Source organism: Pinus tabuliformis, chromosome 4_2 (assembly GCF_031772625.1).
Source record: "Pinus tabuliformis cultivar Carrire ecotype Pingquan chromosome 4_2, CPIR1, whole genome shotgun sequence".
Classification (NCBI taxonomy): Eukaryota; Viridiplantae; Streptophyta; class Pinopsida; order Pinales; family Pinaceae; genus Pinus; species Pinus tabuliformis.
In genome coordinates, this window is record NC_142304.1 from 1,008,057,664 (window position 1) to 1,008,084,481 (window position 26,818).

Genomic DNA, 26,818 nt, shown 5'->3' on the forward strand with positions numbered 1-26,818 from the left:
AATTTATTATTTTCTAATAATCGTGAAAATACTTAGCCAAAATGGAATTCCAAACTTGAAATTTTATTGTACTGGGCTTATACTCTTATCGGGTCCAAACCCTTTATCACATTGCTAAATGGAGCAGAAAGACCTTTAGAAACACCGAAGTCCGAAGCTCCAATAGCTCAGACCCAAAATATTATATGGAGGCTTTGATAGCATATCAGGTCCACAAGTGTTATCGCATCGTGGGTCTTATCAGGGAGTGCTTAGCGTGGTTTATTGGAATTGCCGATAGCAATTACCGATAGCTATGGGCCATATCGCATCGGGGAATCACCGATGATAAAGCGTTGATATTGTTATTTTTGTTCCCATGAGATAAGCCGTCAATAGTGTATTTAAGCACTGATAGTGTTATTTCATCCCTTTGAAATAAAAGCCCACCTACTATGTATTTTGTGTTTAAATGCATTTCCTTTGGTTTACAGCGCGATAGTGTATTTTACACTATTTGTGTTAGTTCCATTCAAAAGCCCTCCGATAGTGTATTTTTATAATTCCTAGGGAATTATAGTCCCAATAGAGGATAAGGGGCTCTATGTAATAAATATGTGCCCGATAACAAGGGTTGGGATGATTAAAGAGGGAAGAGTGGTGATTTGAAGGAAAAAGGGAATTGTTATAACAGTCAGTCTAGCAATAGATGATTGATACTCCAGTGAGAGAAGAAGAAGGGTTTCAGCTAGAATTAGAAGAAATTATATCAGGATTTGGGCATTTATCTATATCGCCTGCACCCAGGCCACCACAATGAGACATTATGTGTGATGGGATCGACTGTGGTAATAAGTTATGATCTGCTATTGGATGATGCATGATAAAAAGACCCATAGATGCATGAAAAATACCATTATGAGATCTATGCATTCTTAGAAAATCCTAGAAGTCTAATATTGAAATAACATTGAATCAACTTAAAAAGCCACAATGAAAAATACAATTTCCAATTTTTTACTAAAAATTAAGAGTAAGAAAGTAATAATTTACAATTATGCATTTATTGGTTTGATTGGATTGTGAGAAGTTTCGTGGAATACAATTTCCAACCCAGTTAGGAAAAGACATCCTCAATTCTGCCTGCAGTTCTGCCATATTTGGCAAATACATGGGCCATGCCCTAATCTTGTTCTATAGTTTGTAAAGATCAGCCTTGTTGGGAACAGGCAGATCCGCCACACTAGGAAGCTTGGTCGCTATGTATATTGTGAGGTAGAAGAAAAGCACAAATCCCACCAAATGTTTGTCCAAAAGGCATGGATAATAATAAGCATATCAACAAATAACTAGAATAACCAAACAAAGAAAATTTTTAATCAAATGTGTTATGGTAAAAGTGATTAATCGAGTAAACCAAATAGAAGGAAATGCACTCAAAAGTCAAATCTAGAAATATGCACAACCTTAAGAAGGTGAGTGGTGAGTCGGTGTGATTGCAGACAACTCTTTTTCACTGTAAATTGGAAAAAAGCAGAGATTGAGGACTCTTTGTCCTAGATCCTGGTGATTTTGAAGAAATAGAAGCTAAAGCATATTATTGCTATGAAAGTATTGTTTGATATTTGAAATCCCCTAGCAGAGGAAGATTTCTCGTAAATATTAGCCGTGTTGTCCGAGAAGTGAGGTTCCTTTGTTGTACAGGTCTATGCTCTTCCCTTTCACAACCATAGTCACAAAGGAGTTATTAACTTGTGAAGGAAATCACTTTAATAAAGAATTCATCTTGGAACTTGACGACTTGGTTACACCTCGGCCTCCTCTGGAGTAGTCATGTGATTTCACAGCTGAAATTTCCTATGGGCATGGGGTTATCGGCCTACCATTCATGCCAACTACCATCTCAGTTGCAGATGCCTCAAAATGCAGAGAATGCAGTTATACCCACTAGATTGACCCATGAAAATTACGCTATAAACTCACAAATGCTACACTTGATGATCTTCCTCCAATTATTGAAATGGAGAGTCAATGCAACTATACAGCTCTAGCAAATTGCATATCCACAAGTGCATCCTTCGAGAAAGATATCATTGCCTCGATAAATAATTGTAACTACTTGCACCTAGATGATGAGAAAGTCATAGAAAGATGTCCTCTCTCCCCACTTGGAGACATGAGTTCATCCATACCTATAACTAATTCTTTGAATGTCCTAGAGGCAATTATCAAAGATAAAGGGACTGCTATTGGAATGACCTCAAGGATATCCAAGGAGATATTAAAGGAATAGATTGCAAACCATTCAAATGAGATAAATTTGATTAATTTATATCTCATCACACTCAAAAGTGGTGCGGAACCTATTCTGAAATAGTTGATATCTTATGAAGTTTCCTTTGAGCAATTAATATTCAAGCGCATAATAGGAATCTCCTCTCAGCATGATGTATGGTCAGCCTATCTGGATGATAAGGCACATGGTAGCCTATGGCTCCAACTAAAGACAAATCTTTGGTTTAAAATATCATATTTAAATCAAAAGGTCATAACTGCCAAGAAGGAAGTACAAGAGTTCACAATGCAATGACGAGAATAGATATAAAATGGAATCAACTAGTTGAGAAACAGGAATTCTGTTTGAATTTTGTCAACTCTTAAATTATGAATTTTAATGAAAAGAAGCCCTCAAGGCCAATATTCCAAGAGAATCTTGAGTTCTAGTGACATGCACTAAGAATTATCTGGAACCATTGTAAGTTTGTATTTATTTATTATAGACTTTTCTATATGAAATTTACATTCTTTCTTTACTCTTCTGAGATGGTGAATTTAAGGTTGTGAATAGTGAATTTGAGAATAGACTCCAACATGAACTTGGCTCATTCAGTGGACTCAATCAACAAAGGCTTTAAGTAACGAGCAACTCAATCATCATGATAATGATAGGTGTAAACGTGGAAGTTGTTGTAACCAAAATCAAACTAGCAAGCTAACAACTTGATTATATAAATTCTTCGGACCAAATGGAGGTGCTGGAAGGTAACTGTTAAATGATGTTTAGGATTTCCAGTTCATAGTGAGTTAGCAGTCAGGGTCTAGAACGAAATCAAGTGATACTTAGAATTGTAAATACCTATGCAGACATATATGAATGTTACTCTCCAAATATTTAATGGCCAAGGGATCATGCACTCTATAATTATACATTTTAAGATCATATCACATCATTGTATGTGTATTTTTGCAGACAATTATACCAAACCATATTGGCTATTGTAAGTAGTGAATCTACAAGGACACATAAACACATGCACACTGATTTGTGATTCAATTCCACTACCAAGATTGGAACTTAAACTTGGGAGCCGTTATCTAGCATTGTACATAAGTCATATCTGACACTACCTCCAGTATCATAGTTCAATCCTGGTATTATGCAATACAATTTCCAATTTTCTACCGAAAATGTAAGAGTAAGAAAGTAATAACTTACAAGTATGCAATGCTCGGTTTGATTGGATTGTGAGGAGTTTCCTGGAATACAATTGCCAACCAGTTAGGCAAATACGTCCTCAATTATGCCTGTGGTTCTGCCATATTTGGCAGGTACATGGGCCATGCCCTGATCTCATTCTGCAATTTGTAAAGATTGTCCTTGTTGGGAACAGGCAGATCTGCCACACTAGGAATCTTGATCACTGTGTATATTGTGAGGTAGAGGAAAAGCACAAAGCCCACCAAATGTTTGTCCAAAAAGCATGGATAATAATAAGCATATCAAAAAATAACCAGAATAGCCAAACAAAGAAAAATTTTAATCAAATGTGTTATGGTAAAAGTGATAAATCGAGTAAGCCGAACAGAAGGAAATGCACTCAAAAGGAAAATATAGAAATATGCACAACCTTAAGAAGGTGAGTGGTGAGCCAGTGCGATTGCAGACAACTCTTTTTCACTGTAAATTGGAAAAAAACAGAGATTGAGGACTCCTTGTCCTAGATCCTAGTGATTTTGAAGAAATAGAAGCTAAAGTGGACTGTTGCTATGTAAGTATTGTTTGAGATTTGAAATCCTGTGGCAGAGGAAGATTTCTGGTAAAGATTAGTCGTGCTGCCCGAGAAGTGAGGTTCCTTTTTTGTACAAGTTTATGCTCTTCCCTTTCACAACCATAGTCACAAATGATTTCTTAACTTGTTAAGGAACTCACTTTAATAACAAATTAGAACTCGGGAGAATTCATCTTAGACCCCGGCAACTTGGTTTCACCTCGGCCTCCTCTAGAGCAGTCATGGGATTTCACAGCCGAAATTTCTTCTGCGGCCATGGGATTTCACAGTTGAAATTTCTTCTGTGGCCATGGGGTTATCATCCTATCATTCATGCCAACTACCATCTCAATTGCAGATGCCTTAGAATGTAGAGAATGCAGTTATACCCACTACACTAACCCATGAAGACATTTCCTGATACGAAACCCTCTTTGTCAGGGAAAAGAAGGAAACCCTCTCTAGTGGGGACAAGTAGGAAACTTGCTAGACAGGGACAAAACAACTATAGAGAGGACAAATATATTCTGCAAGGAAATCCATGGCCGTCTACCTTCTTTCAATCGAGGGTTCATTGCTCCAAGAAAAAGATTATATTTCTAATTGTTATTGTTTTATTTATAACGATATTTTTGATTAACAGTGGCAAACATTTTAATTGTCTGACATCAGATCAGATGGATCATAGTAATATAGGTAAGACAAGAGGGGAGTTGATTTCAGAAGGGAACGCCTTACAACATAAAAAGGGAAATAAGAGTGTAACTACTTTGGAAAAAAATATCAACCTTTGATTTGTGAACACTATTATGAATATTCTAGAATATTATGTGGAGGTTAAATTTTTCAAAATACGAATCAAAATAATAAATGTAATGACCCTAGATCCAATGCTAAATGCATAGCTTGTTATGGATCATCTATCATCTACATTTCTAGCCCAATTAGAGTCTGAAAAAATTGTCAATCTAACATCACACGAATCAGTATAAACAATACCAAAATCTAAGGTTCCGTAGAGATACCTTAAAACACATTTTGCTGCAATCCGTTGGTTCTCAAGGGGATTTGACATAATTTGTCTCAATACACTAACTGCATAAGCCAAATCAGGCCTAATTGTAGTCAAGTAGATTAGACTCCCAACCAGTTTTCTATACAAAGTCGCATCTGCCTCCTTAGATGCATCATCATTCTGAAGTTTTAAATTCTTCTGTAAAGGTACTACTGTAGATTTTCACTAATGCATTCTAAACGTTTCCAGTGAGCTCCTAACATACTTACTCTGTGACAGAGAATTTTATCGAAAATCTCTCCAGACTTCCAAACCCAAACCATAATGTAGCTCTCCAAGGTCTTTCATCTCAAATACTTGTGACATATTCTCCTTGATTTCTTTAATGAGATTATCAACATTCCCTATAATGATTAGATCATCTACATATAAAGAAATCAAAACAATCCTTCCCTCTTTATCAAACATGGTATAAAGATTAGGGTCATTTTTTCTCCTTTTATAACCATGTTTCAGGAAAAATGAATCAATTTTGTCATACCATGACCTGGGTGCTTGTTTTAGTCCATACAATGCTTTCTTCAACATGCAAACTAAATGTTATTCACCCTGTTTCACAAACCCCTCAGGTTGCACTAAGTAGACTTCTTCTTTTAACTCCCCATTTAAAAATGCAAATTTAAAATCTAGTTGGTGAATCATCCAATGGTGTTTGGTAGTTGAAGCAATTATCATTCCGATTATGTTTAATTTAGCTACAGGGGCAAATGTTTCATCATAATCTATGCCTTATTGCTGCAAATACCCCTTTGCAACCAACCTAGCTTTATACTTATGTATGCTCCCATCATCTTTAAATTTAGGCTTATACAATCATTTGCATCATATGTGTTGTTTGCCTTTAGGTAGTTTAACTAATTCCCAAGTTTTGTTTTTGAGAATTGATTCATATTCCTCTTCCATAGCAGCCCTCCATTCACTATATTGACTAGATTCTTTATAAGTAGAGGGTTCAACAACATTCATCATACTATTTATAAAAGAATTTTCCCTATCTCTTGCTGGCAACTGAACTTTCCTACCTGATCTCCTGAGTGGTGGGGTAGCTTCAAACCTTGCCTGATCATCATTTTGTAGACTTGGCTTGACAACTACATCATCTTCTTTCCCTTCCTACTATTCCTTCTGCTGTTGTTGCATCTGCTCATTGCTTTCACCTAATTCATCACTTCCTTCTTCCACCAAAAAGGGCACGTGCCATTCTTCGTTAGCACTCTCATGGCTTCCATCATTAACTTGCTCATGAAACACTACATCTATGCTCGTAAAAACTTTATGATTGGAGGGATTAAACAATTTGTAAGCCTTAAATTCTGTACAATACCCAACAAAAATACATTTGATGGCTTTTGAATCCAGTTTCTTTCTATCATCCTTTGGAACATGGGAAAAGGTTTTACTTCCAAAAACTCTCAAATTCTTAACTGCAGGCTTATAACCAAATAAAGCTTCAAAAGTAGTTTTAAAATCTAAACTTCTTGTTTGACTCCTATTCTTTAGATATACTAGAGTATTAATTGCTTCAGCCCAAAAGCCATTAGAAAGATTCTTACCTTTTAACATACTGTGAGCACACTCCACAAGGGTTTTGTTCTTCCTTTCTGCAACCCCATTCTGTTGAGGAGTGTGGGGTACTATAAACTACTGTTGTATCCCATTATCTTTACAGTATTTGGGGACACAAGATTTCTTGTACTCCCCCCTTGATCCGAGCAGAGAATCCTAATGCTTTTACCTGTCTACTTTTCAACCATACTTTTGAACTCCTTGAAGTATTTAAAAGTGTGGCTCTTCTTCCTAAGGAAATACACCCAAGTAAATCTAGTACAGTCATCAATAAAAAGTAAAAAATAGTATGCATCACCTAACGATCTTGTCTACATATGCCTGCATAGATCTGTGTATACCAGCTCGAGTATTTCTCTCTTTCTTCTATCAGTATTCACAGGAAACTCATCTCTATGCAACTTTCCCATTGAACATGCATCACAATCAATATGAATAGGTTTTAAAACAGGAAGACCTTCGACCATACCTCTTTTCTGTAAAAGCAGCAAATCATTGAAGTTAATATGGTCGAACCTCTAATGCCATAAGTTCACTGTAACCATGGCTGATGATATAAATGCCTGATGTGGTGCTCTTTTGAGATTTATCTTGTACAATCCTCCCACACAAATACCTGATGCAATAGGATTCATACAATCCAACAGGTCTTTAATGACATAGTATGATTTATAAAACTCTACCTTGAGATTCTGATCAGTTATAGTAGAAATAAATATCAGATTCTTTTTTATTCCAAGTACATACATTACATTATGGATATGTCTAATATTTCCATCAAGAAAAACAATAGGAATATTACCATAGCCTTTGATTTGGTACCCTCTATCATCGCCAAGATAGATTTTTGCTCCACTGCTGGTCTCTTTGAAGTCTTCAAACCACTATCTGTTCCCTGTCATGTGGATGGATGCACCTGAGTCCACAAACCAAGTATCTACTTCATCATCCTTAGCCCAAAGTGCAGAATCAGATATGAACAGTCTGATGTTTTGACTTTGTTCCTCATCATCAAAATGACCTGCATGTTGCTTATGTCTCTTTCGACCTTCATCAAACTTCTTCTTCATGCAATATCTGACTATATGGTCGATTCTACCACAATAAAAACATTTGGTCGCAGAGTCATTTCTATTGAAAGACGTACCTTAAGGTGGGGGCATCTTTCTCTGTGGGGCTAAACTACTCTTTTGTGCCACATTTGGCTTTCCTCTTAAGGGCTTCTTCTTCGTCATTAAGGCCAGATGTGAACTTTGAGGTTTATGAGTCAACCGCCTTTCCTCCTCTTGCATGAGGATCCCTGTCAATTCTTCAAACATGGGGGGCATTTTCTCTTGCATTCAAACTAGTGATGAACATATAATACTTGGCAGTCATACCATTCATGGTAATCGTGACCAAATATGTATCTGACACAGCTTCACCGATGTCACCCAGCTTTTTCTTAAGCTCCTTGATCCGCGAAATAAATGCTACAACTGTCTCATTCTCCTCCATCTTGATGGAGAGAATCTTGCTTTTCAAGAAGATCAATCGATTGGTGTTCTTGACCTCATAGAGATCCTTGAGCATCTTCCAAATCTCTGGTGCAGTCTTGCAATCACGGATATGGGGAATAATGCAATCTTTGACCGACAGTTTTAGGATCATTCTCGCCTTAGTCTCTCACTTGTCCCAGTCTTGGATTGTTGCTGATGTTCCTCCTGCAGCCAGGTTCACCTTCACCTCATCATTATTCACAATTGTCCATGCATTGTGTCCCTCAAGGAGGGTCTGCAACTTGAATTTCCAACCAAAGTAATTGGATCCATCTAGCTTGTTATTTTCATTGAGGTAAGCTTCTGCTAATTGATTATTCATCTTGAATGAATAAAAAAAACTTCAACCCCAACAATTTAAAAAATCAATCCCAGACCTTCAACACTACTGCAAATGCCGGATCCAAACAAATCTGAGCCCAAATTCTCCAAACACATGAAAGAATCACTTCAATTCCTTCCTTAAAAGAAAAAAATTGCCCCCCCTTCATCAAAATAAAAAACCCGTCCTTTTTTTAATTAAAGAATAAAACAAACTTTAATTAAAAACCTTATTTTGAAACTTTAATACAAACTTTCAAGATTGTGTTTGTATTCAATGCCCACTGCCCGCCAAATGTATAAACAATAAGCACAATGCATTTTGCACCTTCAAACCTAGCAAAAACACATAATGCTGCACCGTTCATGGCTCCCACTTGTCTCCACTATTGTGGAAGCGATCTAAACAAAAAACACAGCACAAAAAAAAAACAATTGCGACCTCCTGCGGTCTTCTCCTCGGCTTACCACACACCAGCAGCTTACTCCTTACAGTGCTGGCCTCCTCCACGGATTTCACACGAGCAACTTCAATTTCACTCTGGGAGTCACCCTTAGATCGCGCAGGCTTCACCCTCAACGACAACATTCCTCAGCCTTCTACGCCAATGTTTCAACACATGGATTTCCAGAACACTCTTCAACACCCGATCTAGTAGTCCAGCGAACCAAAAACCGACTACTGGATCCAAAACAATGATCATGGGAATCAAGCAAGTGGAATAGTTGTCCAGCTCCTTGCAGCCTCCACACACCTTCGATCCACAGTCTTCCATCTTAGCAGACTCCACGCACTTGCGATCCAGTCTTCCATTGTGGCAACCTCCACGCACCTCTGATCTGATAGTCTTGTAGCGATCCAAACTACCTTGTCACCGCAGACTTCACCGTGGCCTCCTCTGTGGTCTCCTTAATTCTGCAATATGGGTGCCCTCTGGATTGCAAAAACCATGCAGTCTTTTCTTAGAAGGTCAGTGTGCTTCAAGAATGGCTTAGTCACGCCGTTCTTGAAAGAAAAAAATAGCGTAAGGGAAAAAGTGAATCGGCGCAATTTTCGCATCAAATTCCGCGTTGATCTCACCTCAAACACGACGGTCTCTCTCTCTCCACTTAGGGTGCAGGCATCCTCAGCCCTGTAGCTCTAATACCATGTCAAAATATGAATCAAACTTTATTAAATCAAATCTGAGCAGCTTACAAGTGTGAAACACCACCTGTAAGACTGCCTCTGCAGAACACACTCTCCCTTACAATTGATTACATGAGAAATATATACATGAAACACACATTTAGGGAAGTTGAACAGAATCCTAGAAAACAAGGACAAAATCCTAATCTAGGGTTCGGTTTGAACTGTTACTCCATTAAGACAATTCTACATTAATCTCAACAAAATTTCTAGTATCCACGTAAACATTATTGATTATTAAATTAAAATTATGGAATCCCTTCAACAAAATAGACATGCCTAACTTTTAAGGAATATTCTAAAATATTCTTAGTAGTAGTAAAAAATTAATAGTTGAGATTTATCTTCAAAGTAATTATGATCTTTCTTCCCTTATAATTAAATTGATTAATTAAAAAACATGTCATATGAACATAAATTGTGGTTTTTTGGGCATGTGGTATTAGTAAGCTACCTTATTGACCCATGGTATTGTAATAGAGCATATTTACAAGTTAAGAATCTCCATACTAAATGGGATGAATCTCCATGGCTAGAATCTTGTTACATGTTTTTTTAAATGTATATATGTTTAACTAGTATACTAATTCCTTTTATAATAAATAATACATTAAAGAATGCTATTATTTAATTATTTTCTATGTTTTTTTAAATTTTCATAGGTGAAAAATGTATGATGAGTCAAATGTCTGATATTTATCTGTCTTTACCAACCAATTGATTTACATGGCTATGTTACTAATTTAGATTTAAAAAAAAAAAAAAATCTATTGAAGAATTACATTTGGTTTGGTTTGATTTGCATTATTATTATTATTGTTGTAGGGGCATCTCAATTTGTGATTAAAGTAATTTAATTTTGTGGTAATTTAGATATCCAAGATTCAAATTCTTATGGTTTATGGAGAGGAGGATAGGTAGTAGACATTATTATTACTATTAACTATAATATATATGTTGTTGGGAAAAGTATCCATTCGGAATGCCCCTATCCCACTCTAAGGTGTGATAGTGCCTTAGCAACAAACAAGGTAGACTAATTGAGTATTCTTCTTTATGAAATGTAAATGAGGAGAAAGGATGTAACTAACCTGTGTCTTCCGCTAGTTTGTCGATCCAACAGCTCCTCTCTTCAGTGGCTCCCATCTCCTTGCTCCTTCACCGGCCCAGCTTCACCGAATTCCTGCAAGATCACAAGAGAGGGAAACTACACGAAGATACAGATATACATTCATAAAAAGCTCAAGATCAGATTAAGCTAAACATGTAAGCATAACAAAACATCATTGGTATACAACATGTAGGAGAAACTCAAATAGTTTATTGATAGAATAAGAAAGTCCAAGAGGGGATACAACCAAGTGAGTACCGATCCAGCATCTACCTCCCAGCAAAAGAATCCCTTCCTCTCCTCCAGCAAAGCATAAATCACCCAATGTATTAATCTCAATCTCAAACCAACAACAATTCTCTGCAAAGTACAAAATTCCAACCTCTGGATCTCTGGGATGAGGGATCCATATATAGATGTAAGCAGAGAGGATGAGTCAGCTTATGTTTTGACTTGTGGCTTCTCTCTGTCAGTTCTTGCTTCCACTTGGAGGTTGAGAGCCTCTTACTCATCACTAGTTGAATTCATTGAGGCAAGTGTCACTGGAGAAGATTCTGGAAGCTTCCATGGTCTTTCCACCTCGTTGAATGAGCTTGCCATTTGTCATTTCCCACTCAGCGCACGCTGGTAGTGCATCCAAGTGCGTTGCAACGCACCTAGCCAGTGCATTTGGGTGCTTTGCAACGCAGGCAGCTATAAGAGCATCTGAATTGATCCTGAATTGACTATTTCTGAGTGGTTTTTGGTGGAGAATTTCTAGGAGAAGTTGTCATTGGTTGACCTTGTTCCTTTAGGAGTTGTAACAAAATATTTAGGGACTTTGGATCCCTTGAATTATGGACATTTCATGCTTATAGTTGTAAGGCACAAAAATGTCTATAACAGTTGCCCCCTAAAGTATGAGGCTGTTTATCGGGTGAAATGCTTTATTAGGAGGATCCGAAGTTCATTCAATGCTGGGAGGAGACCTGTAATAAGATACAATACAATACATTATTTTTCATACTGTTTTCATGATCTAGCTGAGGCGGGCATTCCCATTCTCAGCTTTATAAATTCATTTTTATGTACATAGGACAGACAATCGTCTGATGGTAGACTGATGATTCTGATGAAATCATCATCCTTTTGGTGGGATGATTATCTGTTCTGCAGTGCTGTACATGTCAATGTATTTATTTTTCCTGAATATATATCGCAGCCCAGATGGATGAAACTAGATCCGGGGTCTTCAATCTCGTCCGATCTTCACTCTAATTACAAGTCGATCCATGTGAGAAATGTTTTGAAGTCAAACATGGAAAGACATCACTTGATTACCAGTCAATGATGAAAACTGTTAACAAGCGCGAGAGGAATCACCGATAATGATAATGACCCTCAAGGTACTGCAGTACAATTCACGTGGTGTGAATAAAGGACTTGGCGTCGAACACCACGCAAAATCTTTCGGTCGAAGGTCATTGATGTATACCTGTCGCCGGAAGTGAGAAACTTGCCATTGAGGCATGCAAGCTTCAAAGTACTGAAGGGGGTGTTCCTAGATCAACTTCTTGGATAATGAGCTGATGTCGACAAGAAGCGATCCGTCAAAGGAGGGCCTTGATGTATCCCACATCAGTGACACGGAACGGAGCAAATGATTTTGATGGAGGTGAAAACGATCTGATGATATATGGTTCAGGGTGGTGGTCATGAAAGAATGAAGGATAATGTATGGTAGTGGATGGGACACGGTTGACTTCTCTGGATGACTTCTCTTGAACATATCGGCGACACTTATGTGATGGATTAGTAGCATTTACCCCAAAGGTGTATGGTATGGCGAGACCATGGTGATGTGACCGGTGAATGAAACAACCCAACCCGACTCAGGCACGGAGCGAAAGTGTCATATTCAAGAGCGACTTGCTACCAATAAAAGTTCTTTGAGTTTCTTCCCAATTTTTCCCCAGTCATTGCTGACCAGTACCTCTTTATTTTTGTCAAGCTTGAGGAGGATAACATATGCTTGTTCTATAATTTTCCCTTCAGGCAAACCCATCGCTATGTTTTAACGAGCCTAGCGATAGTGAAACTTGTCCTCGTCTAAAGACAAGTTTGTCGCTATTAATCTTTTTAACGAGTCTAATGACAAAGATAACTCGGTCCTTTTCATTTTAAGAGAGTCTGAAAAGGTACGTAAAGTTAACTCCGAAAGTCCTTTTTCGTCATCTAATCCCTTGAGTCTGAAAAAGTATAAAACAATACAGAAGGGATGAATTTTCGATAGTTTTAACGAGCCGAACAAAACAAGCGCTCGATGTTTTTGTGCAATAATCCCTCAGGTCCAAAAAGATTAAAATCTAGAGGAGGGATAGCTCTTCCGGTCACTTTAACGAGCTGGAAGGCCAAAACTCGGCAATCTTTTCATATTTTACGAGTCAGATGAAAAGAGCTTAAAGAAGACTCGTCTTTTGAGGAACGAGTGATAAAATGGGTAGCAGCTGATTCCAGGTAAGGGTTGGAATTTTCCAAGCACGGCAGTGTCACAAGGATGGCTAGTGAAATCACTCTTCGCAGCTGTTCCTCAAAATGGGTAAACAATCAAATGGAGGTGAATGATCGGCCAATGGAAAAGTGGAGGTGACGGTGCAAACACGACCAAGGCTTTAATGGCTGATAATGTTACATTCACGGTGGTCATTTACCAGAGGGTAGTTCATTTTTTAACGAGCTTAAATGCGGATTGAAACACTTGCTTGATCTTATGTTTATTTTTTAACGAGCATGAACTATGCGCTAAAACTGCTCGATTATCCAGTCATATGATAAGAATGTCTCATGTAAGATTCCATTTTTTATGGAGCTTGCGCCTTACAAAGCTTTGCTCTGCATCCTTTCTGTATGCAAGTTAGGAAACGATTAACCCAAAAAACAGATAAATAACCGCTCTTTTCTTGCACTCCAATAGGTTTGCATGCCCCAAGGTATAAAACAGAGTTTCAAGGTTACCTCTACTTCACTTCCGCCAAAACATTTGTTTTACCGAGAGAGGCCTACCTCTTTCAGGTTACCCAAAGATTGTTCTGTTAATCTTTCAAACAAAACACTTCTTCGGCGATGTCTACCGAGATAAACAAAGGTGAGTGACAACGAGCGCCAAACACATAACTTTGACAAAAGAATCTTATTCTAGAACAACCCCTCTTCCAATCACGGACGGGGTATGGACTAGTCATATTCTCCCGCGGAAACCTACCCTATACCCAAAGTTTTCCTGCCGAAGCAGACCAGGACGCATGCCCCCTGGGTTCCAGTCATATCCCTCCGAATTACTCGCGCTCATCAGGAGGACGGACCGTAGGTTGAGACATTTCTTGCGTGAAGAGACCATTTAGGGATGGTATATGACTATTTGCGATGTGTGATCCAGGAAATGAAAGCTGGTCCACGAGCTTGACCACTCTTCCTTCATGCAGAAAACACATCACTCTAAAGAGTGAGGAGACGATGGCTCCCATGCAATATATATAGTCTCATCCAAGGAGTAGGTTATAATCCAAGGGTCCTTGAAAGACCATCATGTTCATTTGAACGGTCTTCCCTTTCAATGTTATGGGCACATTGGGGAGGATCCCTAAAGGTCGACTGGTTCCTTTATCAAAGCCTGTCAGATTTCTCATTTCAGGCAAAAGCGCTGGCGAACCAAGCGCTTTCCAAGCAATAGAGGAAAGGATACTCACAGATGCCCCCTCATCAATGATGGTGCCATCCATGACCATTCTATATATTTGGACGATAATTCTGAATGGTATGCTTGCTGGCAAACGGGGTCTGCCTAGTTGGTTCCAGTCGAAGGATACAACTAGGTTGCTTGGTGGTGGGACCGAGTAGACGGCCGAGTATCACTCTGACGAACTTCCTTCCTGCGATAAAGGAATGGGGGAATTGCCCCCATGCTCGTCGGAGTCTGTGTTGATGAAGAGAATTTGGATGGTGTCATCTTTATCCTCTTCAGTGACTGTATCATTCGAAGATAAAACCTCTGAAGGCAAGACCGAGTCAACTGCCGCCTCGACCTTTTGACTTTCGTCGGGTATGGATTCAACTGGTTCATCTTCAATGACCGGCGCTTCAGCTGACCACTTGAGCGGGCCAGCTGGATTTTCAACTAACGAAGGACTCGGCAAGAGTTTTTTATATCCAGGAGGAAGTCGTAACGGTGAAACCGGACGATCATCCAAAACTCTTTTCGCTTCGTCTAAGAAGGGACAACGGTGGATGGCGTGGTTGCCTTCGCACAGTCTACAGGGAGATCTAGCTCTCCCTTTTTGTCCAAGGACTTCACTTTCGCTAGTTGACGATGTGCATTCAACATGGATATCAGAGGTTGATGCCACCGGATTGTGCATACGGGGAGACCAGTCCCTTAGTATCCGAGGAATGCAGGGACAATCTCTGTGAAAGTGGTGTCCCTTGCATATGGATTTTCGTTAGACGCCACTCGTTTGCCCCCAGACGCTTTTGGCTCCTTCTTCTTCTTCTCTTTCTTCTTCTTTTCCTTCTTCTCCTTAGGAACTTGGTTTTTATCTTTACCAGTCCCGTCAAGCGAAGAGGAAGGAGGAGAGGAAGAATTAGAGGAAGTAGAAGGCTGGTGGGTAACTCTGGACTGGTCTAACTACTGATTCGACTGTTCAGGAATAGTGGTGTTCTGAACGACATTGGTTGAGAAGAGCCAGACCGGCAAGCCAATTGTCAGTCCTGGAAGCGACAATGTGGCCATATGGGGCGCACCAACATCTCCCCAAGAGGAGAAGGGACTAGGATTTCCACCAAGGGGAATTCCCTGGTTGGTAGGCTCTATTTTCTCAACCTAAAGATCAACGCAGGAAGTAGGATATGAATATTCCGTTTAAAATAAATTTTAACGACGCTTAGACACAACTTGCTTTTTCAATTTTAAAGAGTCGAGAAAAAGCAAAAGATGACTCTAGTCTCCTTCGATGTTTTAACGAGCCCGAAGTGACAAATGCTCGGATGGACTTTTTCCGTTATAGAGTCTGAAAAAGGCCAAAAGGAACTGCTCTGGAGTTCTAGGTAGAGGGTGTGCCAAACTTTTCGCAAAACCGCAGAATACTTTTTAAGTTACGGGCGGTCAATCTTCCCGAATGCTGTGTTCAGTGCATTGCGATCAGTAGGGCGGCCGACACGGCTTCCTATGGATAAAGGTTTTATGCCTATAGGGGTCTCCCAATATATACTCGACGGTATGTGGGAGCACAATCCGTACTGGCGCTTATCGTCTCTCAGGAGGAATCACCCAACCATCAGCGAGATCGACAGTCACCAGGTTTTACGACGCCGGAACACGTCTCTAGCCTAGACCTCTATGTTGTGCGTTAAGTTACAAAGCATTGTTAAGTTCATTCAATTTATTTTAGGTTGATCTTTCTTAGAAGTTTGCCTTTTTGGATCACCACGAGATGTATGATACAACTCCTAAATGCAGTCTAAAGATGATAAGAAAGCTTTTATATCTTTTCAACAATGAAAATCCTAGCTACAAGGGGAAAAGAAAGACACAATCTTTTCTCAAAGAGCATATAGCACACTGTAAATGCACTTTTCCTAAATCAACATACAAACTGTCAAAATGCAAATGCACATATGCATGTATTTGTTTTCTCTTTCTTAATATTGATGCCTAAAAAGAAAGTTGTTGTACAAATTTGAATTCGATTTCAAGTGAAAATACACAAACAAGCCTCTTTCGAAAATCAAAAAGACAATTACGACACTTTATGATTTTGAAGTAAACACTTGTTTCAACACTAGAAATGCATAAATTCAAACCAAAAGACAAAAGTAAAAGCATAATCAACTGTGAACAGCAAACAAACTCACTCCTAAGATCAGAACGACACTTACGACAGGTCTGGATCTAAGGGCGACGGTATGACTAGTTTACTTTTGTAATGGGAAACTGCAAATGATGTAACAAATACACAAAGAACAAATACAGTTTCTTTATAAAACTGAGGCGGAATTTAGGCAAAGAAAAGGGGTTTCAGATAGGTACACACACTGATAATAGGCTGCAAAAACAAAGACAAAACTGAGCAAAAGGAAGCAGGGAACCACAGCTGCACAAGGCAAGGGTTGATCAGCGCACCCCCAGCACAGAGAAACTGAACTTTAGCGTAGGTAGCCCTCTCGGGACTTGCGTTGAAATGCAGAACCTCTTCACAGAGCCCGCGCTGAAGCAGAAACGAGAATTGTCTCTGGGTTCTGGGTCACGGTTTGCAGTTTAATCTACAGTTTTTGGCCGGATAAAAGCTATCAATTAGGTACAATTAGGAGGATGATTTAAAGGAGGACTAAGATCTATCACAAAGGGCTGTTAGAGCACTTGTGGATCAGCTGTTCAGATCATAAACAGGCCCAGTGAGTGGACTAGAGTGGCAGATCTCTACTTTGCATTTGAAAATGGCAAATGCATTTCGATTCGGCACTCCTGAGTTTATGAGAAGAACAACAATAGAAACACAAATAAACTAACAAGATACGTTCCCCAGCGGAGTCGCCAATTTGTTGTTGGGAAAAGTATCCATTCGGAATGCCCCTATCCCACTCTAAGGTGTGATAGTGCCTTAGCAACAAACAAGGTAAACTAATTGAGTATTCTTCTTTATGAAATGTAAATGAGGAGAAAGGATGTAACTAACCTATGTCTTCCGCTAGTTTGTCGATCCAACAACTCCTCTCTTCAGTGGCTCCCAGCTCCTTGCTCCTTCACCGGCCCAGCTTCACCGAATTCCTGCAAGATCACAAGAGAGGGAAACTACACGAAGATACAGATATACATTCATAAAAAGCTCAAGATTAGATTAAACTAAACATGTAAGCATAAAAAAACATCATTGGTATACAGCATGTAGGAGAAACTCAAATAGTTTATTGATAGAATAAGAAAGTCCAAGAGGAGATACAACCAAGTGAGCTCCGATCCAGCATCTACCTCCCAGCAAAAGAATCCCTTCCTCTCCTCCAACAAAGCATAAATCACCCAATGTATTAATCTCAATCTCAAACCAACAGCAATTCTCTGCAAAGTACAAAATTCCAGCCTCTGGATCTCTGGGATGAGGGATCCATATATAGATGTAAGCAGAGAGGATGAGTCAGCTTATGTTTTGACTTGTGGCTCCTCTCTGTCAGTTCTTGCTTCCACTTGGAGGTTGAGAGCCTCTTACTCATCACTAGTCGAATTCATTGAGGCAAGTGTCACTGGAGAAGATTCTGGAAGCTTCCATGGTCTTTCCACCTCGTTGAATGAGCTTGCCATTTGTCATTTCCCGCTCAGCGCACCCTGGTAGTGCATCCAAGTGCGTTGCAACGCACCTAGCCAGTGCATTTGGGTGCTTTGCAACGCAGGCAGCTAGAAGAGCATCTGAATTGATCCTGAATTGACTGTTTCTGAGTGGTTTTTGGTGGAGAATTTCTGGGAGAAGTTGTCATTGGTTGACCTTGTTTCTTTAGGAGTTGTAACAACATCTTTAGGGACTTTGGATCCCTTGAATTATGGACATTTCATGCTTATAGCTGTAAGGCACAAAAATGTCTATAACAATATATGTGTGTGTGTGTGTGTTATAAAAAAAAAAGAAAAAAAAAAAAAATCTCACTATTATTTAAAAAATAGCTCACACTATTGGAGTATTATTAAAAAAATAGCTCACACTCTTGGGGTCAGGGTTTGAGGTCAGGGTTAGATGCCATTAACTATTATTACTATTAACTATAAAAAAAAAATAAAAAAACGTGTGAAAAAGAAAAAGAAAATTATTATTATTAATAAAATTATAGCTCACACTCTTGGGGTCAGGGTTAACTCAATTGTTCGACAACCTGCCATTAAAGCACGTTGGGTTAGCTTAATTAGTCAAGTTCTCGTTGTTAAACCACCTTTTCTATTAAGAGGTCATGGCTCCAAGTTTATCGACACTCTTCAAGTGAGGCTCCATGGTTGAGTTGATAGGAAGTGATCCCTTTAGGTGGATCTTCTTGGTACAAATATTTATGAGGTTTGTGATCCAATACTATGGCTTATCAATACCACATGCTCAAAAAAACCACAACTCATTTCATATGGCATTTTTTAAACTAATTAATTTAATTAAAAGGGGGAAAAGCATACATATTTTGAAAATAAATCTCAATCTTTAATTTGTGAATACTACTAAGAATATCCTATAATATTCTATAGAGATTAGCTCTCTACCATCTATTTAATAATTATTGATAATTAAATTAAATTCTATAGTAATATATATATATATATATATATATACACCCTATCCTATTATCCTTATAGAAGCAGGTATTTTCCCTATTGAGAGCCTAGCTATGATTAGGTTTCTGTTGTACAAGCACAAACTCAATAACATAGACAATCATAGACTTCCTAAGCTAGCTTTAAATTCCAGCCAAAACCACCTAAGGCTCAATTGGGGGTGGCATAAAGACACAAGGGCCTGGTTAAACTATTGGGAAATCAACGAGAATGATGCATTGCAAAACATAAATAATATTAAAGATATTGTTACTTCTAAGTTCAAAGAAAAAATGTGGTGTGAGAAAGATTTAGCGGCTAAAAGAAAATTAAGTTATTATAAGAAGGTCATCAACCCACCCTAGAAGATCAAAAGTATCTCTCTATTTTAACTAGCTCAAAGAAGAAAATTAATATAGCAAAGATTAGAACGAATTCTCATGAGCTCCATAGTGAAACAGGCCATTGGGTAGTTCCTAAAACGCCATGGATGGAAAGGATCTACCATATATGTGAGAATAGGAACATCAAGGATGAAAACCACTTCCTCTTAGAGTGCCCCGCATACAACCACATTAGATCTCAGTTTCACAATCTTTGTTACAATACTAACCTTCCTAGCCTTTTACAATGTCAAAATTATAGTGAGCTAGGGAGGCTTCTCTCCAAGCTTTTTGAGCATAGGAATAAAATCTTAAATCAAAATAAATAATTTGTTTCTTTAGGTACGATAGACCAATGTTTGGTCTTAGCGGACGTTAACCATCATCATCATCATCATCATCATATATATATATATATATCTATATATATATATATATATATATATATATATATATATATATATATATATATATATATATATAGATAGATAGATAGATAGATATTCAAAATAAATTTAAAAAATGGCATTGAAAATATTTTGTAAAAATAATTTTAAACTTTAAAAATTTAAAATTTAAAAAAAACACACTTAAACATAAAATTTAATACTTGGAAAACAAATTATAACATTATTTTCAATATAAAAAATTAGTGGATTCTAACTAATAGATGAAATGTTTTTTTTGTTAGAATGTGACAATATAATTTCTAACAAAATTGTGATTTCTTGTTATTTAAAATACACTTTTTAATGCATAAATAGATTAAGCACTTTGAAAAACACTCACATATGAAAATTAAACAATTTAAACTTATGATTTTGAAATATTTGTATATGATTTTGTACAAATTTATAAAAAAAATAATTAAAAAAACCATTTCATCTATTAATTAAACTAGGCATTGAAAATATAATTATTTTTAATGTGCATTTAATTACACCAAATCACATTAAAGAAATAATAAAAATGTAATATTTAGCATAAAAATTTCATTAATCTCATTTTTAAATAGAAAACAAAATATCATTTACAAATTATTTAATATTTAGAGCAAAAAATGCATCAATCCCATTTTCAATTAAGTAACATAATATCTAGTCCATTTACTCGCAAGGATTTGTTGAAATCATGAGTCTGAGTTGTGAACTCTACTAAATTCAATTCAAATTGAATTTGTCTAAAATGAGACACTATTTGTTGGAATCACAAGTTTGAGTTGTGATTTCTTTTGAATTCAATCATTTCAACATTTTTCAAAGGACTAAATAAAATGCACATATAATGAAAAAATACATTTAACATCATAACTTGACCCAAAAAAAATAATTAACCAAAAATTATTTCCTTAAATCAAATTTTAACCAAAAACTCTAAGAACCTCATGGATAGTAACCCTTATACTCCCAGGATCTATGGTGCTCCAAAAATCCACAAAGACGACATCCCTCTTAGACCCATAGTGAACACCATTGGCGAACCCACATATTATCTTGCTAAGCATCTTACCAAAAAATCGAAACCCTTTGTTGGTAACACAGATTCCTTTGTCAAAGATTCCACTCATTTTATCAATGAAATCAAAACCATCTTGATCAAATGACATACTAGTTAGTTTTGATGTCACTTCACTTTATACAACATCCCTATTGAAGAAGCTATTAATCTGGTTCAAAAGGTAACAGACCCTAACACATCTAATCTTGTTGAAATATGCCTTAAATCCACATTCTTCAGTTTCATGGGTGATATTTACAAACATACATGTGGTGTGGCTATGGAATCCCCTCTATCCCCCATCATTGCCAATTTATTCATGGAAGGCGTTGAAACCAAATTCTTAGATTCCTCCCCACCTAAAACCTAAATTGTGGAAAAGAATTGTTGATGATACCTTTATCATATGGCCTCATGGGTGTGATAAGTTAGAAATCTTCAAACAACACCTCAACAGTCTATCTAGTTCTATAAAATTCACCATGGAAGTTGAAGTTGAGGCTAGCCTCCCTTTTCTGGACATACTCATCACCCGTAATCCTGATGGATCCCTGTCACAGCAAGTATACCGAAAAAAAACACATACTGAGCAATATCTTCATGCCACCTCCCACCATCATCCTACTCAGAAACTCAGATTTCTTAACACCTTAACAACGAGAGCTATAAGAATATCCGATAAAGAACACTTAGAAATGGAAATGTGTTATTAAAGAATGGATATATACAAAAAAAAAAACATCAAGCCATTAAGGCTTTTTATAATGCCAATGAAGAACCTGAAAAAAAATAACAAAAGCATGGATAATATTGTTGGTAAAGTTAACATGCCATATATTTCAAGAACTATAGATAAAATCGCCTATATGCTTAGAAAGAATAACATTAGGGCCACCTTCAAACCCATGAACACCATCTACAGTTACCTAAAATATGTAAAAGATCCACTTGATCCTAAGTGCCAAAAAGGGGTTTATCTAATACCTTTCTCTTGTGGTAAAACATATGTGGGGGAAACAAGTCGATCAATAATCCAAGAATACTCCACTGACATAAAACATAATCACTCCAAATCTTCTACTTTAGTTGAACATTCTAACAAAACCAAGCACCAAATATGTATCCAATACCCGCATCCTTGCTAAAATTAACCACTATTTTGATAAAAGAGAAGTTATAGAAATTAATAAACATCCTAATAACCTCATTAGTAAAAATTGGATTCCCACATTAATTTCCAAATCAATCTTCTCCCATCCCTCCCAAACCTCCCCTTGAACACTTATGAATTAAGATTTTTATAAAACTCCTTAATAATTATATACCACTTTAAATTTTACATCTTATCCCTTAGTTTAATGATACATCTAATTCAATTATATCTTACTCCTCACCCTAATAATACTTATTTTGACATAACCCTATCTTTTCCACATATATTATATGATAAAATTGTTCTCACATTATCACACATTAAAATTTATCATTTTAAATATAAAACATTATAATCATAACATTTAAACAAATCATTTAATCATACACAATTAATCCCATTAATAAAATAAATTGTTCATATAAATATCTTACATTTATCATTATTAAATTACATATCATTATTTCAACTTTGTTAGATCTTATATTTTTGTGATCTATATAGTAGAGAAATGCCTTCCGGATTAATCACATCATTATGATTTGGTCAACATTTCTAACCAAATCATGTGGTTTATCCTAAGGACGAGGTGGGAAAAAATCATACAATCTTCATAAATAAATAGCAGAGATGCATCATTGCTCAAGATTCGCTACTAAAAACTAACCTTCAACACATATATCAAATTTTACAAATTAAATATAAAACATTATAAACATACAATTTAAACAAAATCAAATTCAATTAAGCACATTATTATATCAAATGTTCACATAACCTATTTATCTTAATCTGCTGCGAGATTAGTTTTCACATCTTTTTATCGTTGTGATTAGTTGATTCGAAAGGTGGATCATGTGAATGCAAACCATTTAAAAAACCTATCAATCTACAACAATTAAAAAACCCTCTAAATTAAAATAATACTCCATACTTTTCAAATTTGATCATTCCATAGAAATCAGACCTAACGATGTCAACTGGGCCAGCGGCAGAATTAGGGTTGCTGAACCAGCAAACATACAATTATTCAGTTAAAAAAATTCTGAATTTTCCGAACCCAGAAAAAGCTGTTACATTCTTCCCCCCACCATGAAAGATGTTAAAGAATTGTATATACAATCTGTCAAAATAAATTTGAATCGTTTTACAACCTTCTCTTATCACCACCAACAATGTATCACAGGCCGTCCCGGACAAACCGTCATCACTAATCGGCAACGTCTCCGGCAACGCCGCTGCCGCTTTTCGCCTCTTTGCGTGCTCACTGGTCAATCCCATCTTCGACCGCTATCCCTGCGCAAAGATTTAACGGCGTCCGCTGCAGATTTACTCCAAACAGCCGGACTGAAGACGAATAAGAAGTGCTGTTGCTTGACGGAGACGGCCTTTGGATGTCTGTGATTTCTAGGGAGGATGGTTTCCCGTCATCTGACACAGACTTGAGCGTCGACAAGAAGTCGAGACAATTGGGTCTGGCGACAGAAGGAATCGAATAACGGGCGATGGGGTCGATGCCTGACGGCGGCCATCTGTAAAAAAGTTGGGGATACCCATTCACGGCGAAGGGGTTTACGAAATGCGGGAAGTGTTTAGGCGGCGGCGGTGGGCCAGCGGAAGACATGAGATAAAAAGGCCGGCGGCGGAAAGTGATGAAAAGGCGACGGGACCGGGAACCTCGCTCGAAGGAAACAATGTCGCCGGCTTGGAGGCGTTTTTCTTTGACGTAGTGGCTCCAGCCCTTGGTGAACACGTAGCTCTGGCTGCTGTTCCAGTAAGAATACCGGAACCGCCATGTTTTATGGTTGTTGTCCTCGAAATTTAGCAGGAACCCTTTCCCCCTGTCCCCGCCCGACGCCTCGTCCAGTGGAAAGTATTTCTCGGCGTAGTGCTTTGGGATAACGAGACGGTTCAGCTTCCCGACATCGCTGGGCGTCATAGCCTTGTCGAAGAGGTGCTCGCGGGTTTCTGTCGGTGTCGAGCACGCGATGTCGGAATAGGCCGCAGAAGAGCACGTCGTGTCGTTATTCTGACACTCTTCGTCGTAGGCGTTTTTTCTGAGCATGCCCACGTTCTCGTCCATGGAGTGACCGCGGAGAAAGGCGGACTCCGGGTGGGTTTCGAGCAAGTTGAAGTTCGTCACGGCGTCAATGCCGCGGAACTTGACGGCGGCCTTGTCGTAGGCCCTGGCGGCGTCTTCTTCTCGGTTGAATGTGCCCAGCCATAAGCGCTGATGTTTCTCGTATATCTGCGCGCCCCACCGCCCGTTGGGCTGCGGGACGACGCCTTTGTATTGGGAAGACGGCAGCTTCTTCCACAACTTCTCGTGATTTCCCTTCGCCGAAGGCTCAAAACTGTGGATTTTCTCGGAGGAGACGGCGCTGATTCCGCTACCGATTTGTTCCACTTCCGGCCGACCAACTAACGAAGAACAAGTAACCGACTTGCCAGCAGCCGCAGGTGACGAGTTCGAATCCTCCTCGGTCACACTTTCGCCCTCTAGCTTGTCTAATCTCGTCGAATCAGATCCCATCCTCTTGAACGCAGAAAAATAATTATTCGGCTCGCTTGAATTACTGGAGCTATTGGCCTCTGCTGTAAACATGCAGCGGCCCAAGGTCAGAGCCACATCAGGAGTAGTAGTGCAATTGCCATTCCCCATCGCCTACAACACATACACAGAAAATGGCGATCCCAGAATCTAAAGAGAGACACACATTTAATACACTGCTGTGCCACTAATCCAGTAAACAATCACTCTTAAATCCCAGATCCCGTCCAACCCAATATATACACAATAACCTTTACTCAATACAACCAAGAACCATCACCCACAAGTCCCAACCACTCGGCCGAAATATATACAGTGAGTATATCGCATTGACTAACCTTGAGTAATAATTCATAAGGAGCCACCAAGATGGGCACATCCACAACAGTGCCTCGCATATTCTCGCCCCTTGAGATCCAGCGCCACCAAAACTCTAACAAAATTCAGCACTACTCGATGGATACTAGGGAATGAACAAAAGCAGAAATGGCTAAACCGGCCGGTTGCGAATAATTAAAAAAACACACTTGGGTTCTTTATATAAAGACCTGGCTTCTCTGCAGGTCCGGCGTAATATTATTTTTCCGTTTGCTTGGATGTATCAATCGGATTGAAATTGCTTCGGGTCAACTCTGGCAGCCAGCCAATCATCTCTAAACACCGTAATGTCTCATCTGCTTTAAATATTTCAACGATTCAATAAAATATAGAGCATAGATGTCTGCGTCACGCGAGGCTCCGCGTCTATAACGAAGTCAACAATTCAATTAAAATCCGGTCTTTCACCGCTTCGAATCACGCGGCATCTCTAAGTGCGCTCCGCAGAACTGACATGCTGCCTTTGGACGCTTAGTACACGCCAGTGCAATGATTCAGCGGTTTTGTCTGTTTCCTCTACTCGGAAATGGCGGACGTTTAAGGAAGTTGCAAGAAAAATATGGGCGTGATTCAGCGGTTTTGTCTGTTTCCTCTACTCGGAAATGGCGGACGTTTAAGGAAGTTGCAAGAAAAATATGGAATCTTTAATATTTTTTATTTTTATTTTTTTAACGTAAGGATGTAATTTTGGATGAGTTTGTTAGCTTGTTTGGGAATATATAATTAAATTTCCTTTTTTGGAAATTAAACAAATTAATCCAATAAACCTGTTTATTTTAAAATAACTTTTTATAATTTTAATTTTATTATTAATATTTATTAAATGTATAATAGGGATTCAAATTCTACCAAATATTTTAAAAGATTCTAAATAGTATATATATCAATCAAAGATTAATATTTATTTCAAAAGTAGCTGTCTTTTTTGTATTTTTAACTAAATTGATTAATTAAAAAAAAGTCATATAAAAACACTATTATATGAAATGAGTGAGTTATGGTTTTTTGGATATGTGGTATTCATAAACCATGGTATTATCCCATAGTATTGTAGAAAAACTTGTTTACAAATTAAAAATCTTGTTCTATATTTTTAAATATATATATGTTTAATTTATATATTAATTATATTTATAATTAATAATAATAATTTAAAATAAAGTTATAATTCAATGAATTTTTATAAATTTTTAATTTTAATAAATATATATTGAAGTAAGTATTTTGATATTTATTATGATATAATTTATATAGTTACATTACTATACAATTCTACTTAATTCTATCAAGTTATAAAGAAAAATAACCCAAAACAAATTAAAAAACATAAAAATACAAAATACAAAATTAAGACATCAATTTTAGTTTCCTTAAATAACTTTAATTATTAAAAATAATATATTTTTTTATAATTAGTTTCCTGAAATAAACTTAATTATTATTATAATAAGTTTGAATTACGTAAAATTGTTAACCATATCTCATTTATAGCTATCCAGACTACTTTATATTAAGCCATTAATTTGGTAGTGGTCCTCCTTCTCATTTCATACGTCGGTTCTTACCATTTTTGTTATAATTTATAACCTTGCTTACGGAGTTTAAAGCATAAAGATTCTGAATAACGGACAAAATAACCATTTCTAAAATTATAAAAATATTAAAAGATTCGCAATATATAAAAGTAGAAACAGACAAACGGAAGATATATTCA

At 37.5% G+C, this 26,818-nt stretch overlaps 1 pseudogene; it reads right to left on the reverse strand.

The window, feature by feature from the left end:
- Positions 1–23,131: 23,131 nt before the first annotated feature.
- On the reverse strand, positions 23,132–24,961 carry LOC149173041 (AP2/ERF and B3 domain-containing transcription factor ARF14 pseudogene; annotated as a pseudogene).
- Between the last annotated feature and the right edge of the window lie 1,857 nt (positions 24,962–26,818).